At 29.9% G+C, this 7,500-nt stretch overlaps 2 non-coding genes and 1 pseudogene across 2 annotated transcripts in view; all 3 read right to left on the bottom strand.

The window, feature by feature from the left end:
- The window catches only part of LOC129252323 (large subunit ribosomal RNA), a 3,986-nt gene extending 3,311 nt beyond the window's left edge, over positions 1-675 (bottom strand). The window contains exon 1 of the ribosomal RNA XR_008583378.1: positions 1-675. This exon is cut by the window's left edge and continues 3,311 nt beyond it. This is a non-coding gene — a ribosomal RNA (large subunit ribosomal RNA).
- A 442-nt stretch (positions 676-1,117) lies between these two features.
- LOC129252317 (5.8S ribosomal RNA) lies at positions 1,118-1,298 on the bottom strand (annotated as a pseudogene).
- Positions 1,299-1,888: 590 nt separating this feature from the next.
- Positions 1,889-3,879, bottom strand: LOC129252318 (small subunit ribosomal RNA). The gene has a single exon (XR_008583373.1). It is a non-coding gene; the product is annotated as a small subunit ribosomal RNA (ribosomal RNA).
- Between the last annotated feature and the right edge of the window lie 3,621 nt (positions 3,880-7,500).

The following is a 7,500-nucleotide window of genomic DNA, read 5'->3' as shown; positions in this document are numbered from 1 at the left end:
ATTTTAGCATTATATATAATAAAATCTATCAACACTTTATCAAATCATTAGTATTTATTTTATGTTAATATGCTTAAAAAGCAAATTAATTTAAATAAACTTAATATCACCAATGATCTTTTGATAAATACTTTATTATGTTAATAGATTACAATGTCCTTATATGAAAAAAATGCACATTATTTTTTTAATTATTTAATGATGAATTTTTCATAATGGATATTCAGGTTCATCGGGCTTAACCTCTAAGCAGTTTCACGTACTATTTAACTCTCTATTCAGAGTTCTTTTCAACTTTCCCTCACGGTACTTGTTTACTATCGGTCTCATGGTTATATTTAGTTTTAGATGGAGTTTACCACCCACTTAGTGCTGCACTATCAAGCAACACGACTCTTTGGAAATATCTTTCTAGTAATCATTAACGTTATACGGGCCTGGCACCCTCTATGGGTAAATGGCCTCATTTAAGAAGGACTTAAATCGTTAATTTCTCATACTAGATATTAAGATATTCCATACACTGCATCTCACATTTGACATATAGACAAAGTGACTTAGTGCTGAACTATTTTCTTTTCGCTCGCCGCTACTAAGAAAATCCTTGTTAGTTTCTTTTCCTCCCCTCATTAATATGCTTAAATTCAGGGGGTAATCCCATATGAGTTGAGGTTGTTTTAATATTCTTTTTTTATCTTCTCACAATTTAATAAAAAAATTATATCATCTTTTCATCTCTATTTTTCTTTTCTCCTTTTATATATTGTAAATATATAAAAATAATAATAATGTAAAATGAGGCAATCCTAGAATAAAAAAATTAATTTTTATGCTAGACATTCCTCCTTTTAATTACATATATAAATTATTATTTTATATATATATATAAATAATATGAAAATTTTTTGTAAAGAATACTTAGATTCAATATTTTCATCATTTCATTTTATTTGAGAGGATTTTTTTTTTAAAGAATATATAATAAATAAAATTCATTATATATCTTTATTTTTTTTGCTATTAATATTATGAATTATTTAAAATCCAATAATATACACATTTGCTTAAATTCAATTATTTTTATAAAAGAATAAGCAACTTATTTAGCATAGTCTTACAACCCTCAACCATATGTAGTCCAAGCAGTACTTTAAAATTGAATTTAATGTACATAACAGCATGGACTGCGATATGCGTTCAAAATGTCGATGTTCATGTGTCCTGCAGTTCACACGATGACGCACAGTTTGCTGCGTTCTTCATCGACCCATGAGCCAAGTGATCCACCGCTTAGAGTATTTTTTTATTTATTTTTATTTATAACAAATGTCAATTTTTTTTTGCATATATTAATTGAAAGAGTAAAATTAAATAATATTAATAATATATAAATTGATTTTCTTTCAATAATATATATCAAATATATTTAACTCTAAACATTTTTATTAAGTTGCGAATGTCTTAGTTCAACAATAATACAGTGGTGGTATTTATTATGATTCAATTATTTTGTATTTTTTTAATCATTTTATGTATATATAATAATATAATAAATATATACCACTTTTGTTATTGTGAACAAATTAACTTATCATTCAATCAAATGAATAATAAGTACAACTTTTTATTTTCATGTTTAAAGGTTTTTAAAAGAAAAAAATAAGAAAAAACATTACAAAATGTACCATCATATATTATATTTAATATGATATAATTGATGGATCACAAATTGAATGAAAAAGAATAAAAAGAATTATGGATTCAAAATAATTATATAAATTTTTTTTTTTTTTCTTTTTTTTTTTTTTTTTTTTTTCTTTTTGTTCGTTTGTTTGCTTGTCTGTTTGTTTGTTTGTTTGTTTGTTTTTCTTACGGATATGGAACACAATAATGATCCTTCCGCAGGTTCACCTACGGAAACCTTGTTACGACTTTTACTTCCTCTAAATAATCAAGTTCGGTCAACTTTTGCGAAACAACCGTGACACACGAGGCGTCACAGTGATCACGTCCGGAGACCTCACTAAATAATTCAATCGGTAGTAGCGACGGGCGGTGTGTACAAAGGGCAGGGACTTAATCAATGCGAGTTAATAACTCGCACTTACTGGGAATTCCAAGTTCATGTGAACAGTTTCAGTTCACAATCCCAAGCATGAAAGTGGTTCAGCGGTTTACCCGGACCTCTCGGTCTAGGAAATACACGTTGATACTTTCATTGTAGCGCGCGTGCAGCCCAGGACATCTAAGGGCATCACAGACCTGTTATTGCTCAATCTCGTTACTGCTAGACGCAATTTGTCCATTTAAGAAGCTAGTGTCCTTATAATGGGACAAACCAACAGGTACGACTCCACTTATATAAACACATTCAAACACTTGTACATTCAAGATGTACGCATGAAAGAAGGCTATATAAGTTTCAACATCATAATCCTGAAAGCATCTATTTAATATATTTGAGTCTCGTTCGTTATCGGAATTAACCAGACAAATCACTCCACGAACTAAGAACGGCCATGCACCACCACCCATAGATTCGAGAAAGAGCTATCAATCTGTCTTACACGCTTATGTTCGGACCTGGTAAGTTTTCCCGTGTTGAGTCAAATTAAGCCGCAGGCTCCACTCCTGGTGGTGCCCTTCCGTCAATTCCTTTAAGTTTCAGCTTTGCAACCATACTTCCCCCGGAGCCCAAAAGCTTTGGTTTCCCGGGAAGCGACTGAGAGAGCCATAGTAGTAGCTACACCCAATTGCTAGCTGGCATCGTTTATGGTTAGAACTAGGGCGGTATCTGATCGCCTTCGAACCTCTAACTTTCGTTCTTGATTAATGAAAACATCTTTGGCAAATGCTTTCGCTTAAGTTAGTCTTACGACGGTCCAAGAATTTCACCTCTCGCGTCGTAATACTAATGCCCCCAAACTGCTTCTATTAATCATTACCTCTTGATCTAAAAACCAATGAAAGTAGAACAGAGGTCTTATTTCATTATTCCATGCACAAAATATTCAGGCATTTGGAGCCTGCTTTAAGCACTCTAATTTGTTCAAAGTAATTGTACCGGCCCACAACAACACTCGATGAAGAGCACTGAAGTAGGTTTAAATAGGAGGAATATATAAAAAATACATTGTATTAATTATATATAAGAACTCCACCGGTAATACGCTTACATACATAAGGTAATGTACATACCACAATATATAGTTGTACTACCCGTATGAAGCACAAATTCAACTACGAACGTTTTAACCGCAACAACTTTAATATACGCTATTGGAGCTGGAATTACCGCGGCTGCTGGCACCAGACTTGCCCTCCAATAGGTCCTTGTTAAAGGATTTAAAGTGTACTCATTCCAATTACAGGGCCTCGGATATGAGTCCTGTATTGTTATTTTTCGTCACTACCTCCCCGAACTGGGAGTGGGTAATTTACGCGCCTGCTGCCTTCCTTAGATGTGGTAGCCGTTTCTCAGGCTCCCTCTCCGGAATCGAACCCTGATTCCCCGTTACCCGTTGCAACCATGGTAGTCCTAGATACTACCATCAAAAGTTGATAGGGCAGACATTTGAAAGATCTGTCGTCGGTACGGGACCATACGATCTGCAAGTTATCTAGAGTTCAACCAATTTAACGATCAAATGATCGCTTGGTTTTAGTCTAATAAAAGCACACGTTCCATAAGGTCCGTGTTTATATTGCATGTATTAGCTCTAGAATTACCACAGTTATCCAAGTAACTGTTAACGATCTATGGAACCATAACTGATATAATGAGCCTTTTGCGGTTTCACTTTTAATTTGTTTGTACTTAGACATGCATGGCTTAATCTTTGAGACAAGCATATAACTACTGGCAGGATCAACCAGAATAATATTTTTATTTATATATATTTTTCTTTGTTTTTCATATTTGAAAATTTCATAAATTACGGTGTATATAAAAAGTAAAGGGGCGACCCCCCTTTAGCTTTTCTTATCAAAATTCAAAAACCGTTTTTTATGAAAAAGAATTTTCGTTCTCTATATTATATATTTTATATAAAAATATAAGAACGATATTTCTTCTTAATATTTGTCAATTTTCAAATAATTTATCATTCTTAATAACATTTTACTTTTTTTTCAAATGCATTTTTAATGTAATAATTTCATATATTACATAATTTTTCTCTTTGAATTGAAATTAATAATTTCATAATTCTATTTTTTAATCATAAATATATATGATTGAAAAAATTTTCTCCTCTTTTCCTTTGTTTAAAATTTAATTTTTCTTATAAATTTTTGTTTTTCTTATTTTTTTCTCTTCATCATCTGTTTAATTTCCTGTATTTATATACAAGAAACAAACAGTTGAGGATAATTTCTATGTAATGCTAGTATAGAATATAAAATTTTGAATTCAAAAATTTATTTCTATTTAAACTAACTATAGAAAACCAGGAATAAAATACAATAACACCAATATGCCATAACATGTTAGTATAGAATATAGATTCTTCATATATGTATATATATTCGAAAATTTTTTCTATTTAAACTAACGTATGGAAAACCAGGAATAAAATCATAATATTACCAGTTTAATATGGCTCAAATTCGAGTTTCATATAGTTATGATTCGATTTATATGCTTCAATATCATTGGTTAGTTAACTTTTGATATTTTCATATTATATCACATGCCTTCACCGTGAGTGTTTTTTGCCATGCACACCTCACATTGTCAAAAATGTATGGGAAAAATTCATTTCAATACATTTCAGTTTGATTTGAAATGTCTTTATTATATATTTTAATGGCAATATGCCAAGGTTATATTCCATAAAATGTTAGTATAGAATATAGATTCTTCATATATGTATATATATTCGAGAATTTTTTTCTATTTAAACTAACGTATGGAAAACCAGGCATAAAATCACAATATTACCAGTTTAATATGGCTCAAATTCGAGTTTCATATAGTTATGATTCGATTTATATGTTTCAATATCATTGGTTAGTTAACTTTTGATATTTTCATATTATATCACATGCCTTCACCGTGAGTGTTTTTTGCCATGCACACCTCACATTGTCAAAAATGTATGGGAAAAATTCATTTCAATACATTTCAGTTTGATTTGAAATGTCTTTATTATATATTTTAGTGCCAATATGCCAAGGTTATATTCCATAACATGTTAGTATTAGAATATAGATTCTTCATATATGTATATATATTCGAAAATTTTTTCTATTTAAACTAACGTATGGAAAACCAGGCATAAAATCACAATATTACCAGTTTAATATGGCTTAAATTCGAGTTTCATATAGTTATGATTCGATTTATATGCTTCAATATCATTGGTTAGTTAACTTTTGATATTTTCATATTATTTCACATGCCTTCACCGTGAGTGTTTTTTGCCATGCACACCTCACATTGTCAAAAATGTATGGGAAAAATTCATTTCAATACATTTCAGTTTGATTTGAAATGTCTTTATTATATATTTTAGTGCCAATATGCCAAGGTTATATTCCATAACATGTTAGTATTAGAATATAGATTCTTCATATATGTATATATATTCGAAAATTTTTTCTATTTAAACTAACGTATGGAAAACCAGGCATAAAATCACAATATTACCAGTTTAATATGGCTTAAATTCGAGTTTCATATAGTTATGATTCGATTTATATGCTTCAATATCATTGGTTAGTTAACTTTTGATATTTTCATATTATATTTCACATGCCTTCACCGTGAGTGTTTTTTGCCATGCACACCTCACATTGTCAAAAATGTATGGGAAAAATTCATTTCAATACATTTCAGTTTGATTTGAAATGTCTTTATTATATATTTTAATGGCAATATGCCAAGGTTATATTCCATAAAATGTTAGTATAGAATATAGATTCTTCATATATGTATATATATTCGAGAATTTTTTTCTATTTAAACTAACGTATGGAAAACCAGGCATAAAATCACAATATTACCAGTTTAATATGGCTTAAATTCGAGTTTCATATAGTTATGATTCGATTTATATGCTTCAATATCATTGGTTAGTTAACTTTTGATATTTTCATATTATATCACATGCCTTCACCGTGAGTGTTTTTTGCCATGCACACCTCACATTGTCAAAAATGTATGGGAAAAATTCATTTCAATACATTTCAGTTTGATTTGAAATGTCTTTATTATATATTTTAGTGCCAATATGCCAAGGTTATATTCCATAACTCTCTATTTAAACTAACGTATGGAAAACCAGGCATAAAATCACAATATTACCAGTTTAATATGGCTCAAATTCGAGTTTCATATAGTTATGATTCGATTTATATGCTTCAATATCATTGGTTAGTTAACTTTTGATATTTTCATATTATATCACATGCCTTCACCGTGAGTGTTTTTTGCCATGCACACCTCACATTGTCAAAAATGTATGGGAAAAATTCATTTCAATACATTTCAGTTTGATTTGAAATGTCTTTATTATATATTTTAGTGCCAATATGCCAAGGTTATATTCCATAACTCTCTATTTAAACTAACGTATGGAAAACCAGGCATAAAATCACAATATTACCAGTTTAATATGGCTTAAATTCGAGTTTCATATAGTTATGATTCGATTTATATGCTTCAATATCATTGGTTAGTTAACTTTTGATATTTTCATATTATATCACATGCCTTCACCGTGAGTGTTTTTTGCCATGCACACCTCACATTGTCAAAAATGTATGGGAAAAATTCATTTCAATACATTTCAGTTTGATTTGAAATGTCTTTATTATATATTTTAGTGCCAATATGCCAAGGTTATATTCCATAACTTTCTATTTAAACTAACGTATGGAAAACCAGGCATAAAATCACAATATTACCAGTTTAATATGGCTCAAATTCGAGTTTCATATAGTTATGATTCGATTTATATGCTTCAATATCATTGGTTAGTTAACTTTTGATATTTTCATATTATATCACATGCCTTCACCGTGAGTGTTTTTTGCCATGCACACCTCACATTGTCAAAAATGTATGGGAAAAATTCATTTCAATACATTTCAGTTTGATTTGAAATGTCTTTATTATATATTTTAGTGCCAATATGCCAAGGTTATATTCCATAACTCTCTATTTAAACTAACGTATGGAAAACCAGGCATAAAATCACAATATTACCAGTTTAATATGGCTTAAATTCGAGTTTCATATAGTTATGATTCGATTTATATGCTTCAATATCATTGGTTAGTTAACTTTTGATATTTTCATATTATATCACATGCCTTCACCGTGAGTGTTTTTTGCCATGCACACCTCACATTGTCAAAAATGTATGGGAAAAATTCATTTCAATACATTTCAGTTTGATTTGAAATGTCTTTATTATATATTTTAGTGCCAATATGCCAAGGTTATATTCCATAACTCTCTATTTAAACTAACGTATGGAAAACCAGGCATAAAAT

This window comes from Anastrepha obliqua, unplaced genomic scaffold, assembly GCF_027943255.1.
Source record: "Anastrepha obliqua isolate idAnaObli1 unplaced genomic scaffold, idAnaObli1_1.0 ptg000180l, whole genome shotgun sequence".
In the NCBI taxonomy this organism is placed as follows: Eukaryota; Metazoa; Arthropoda; class Insecta; order Diptera; family Tephritidae; genus Anastrepha; species Anastrepha obliqua.
The sequence above is the reverse complement of the archived record's forward strand: the minus strand, read 5'-3'. Positions and strand labels throughout refer to the sequence as shown.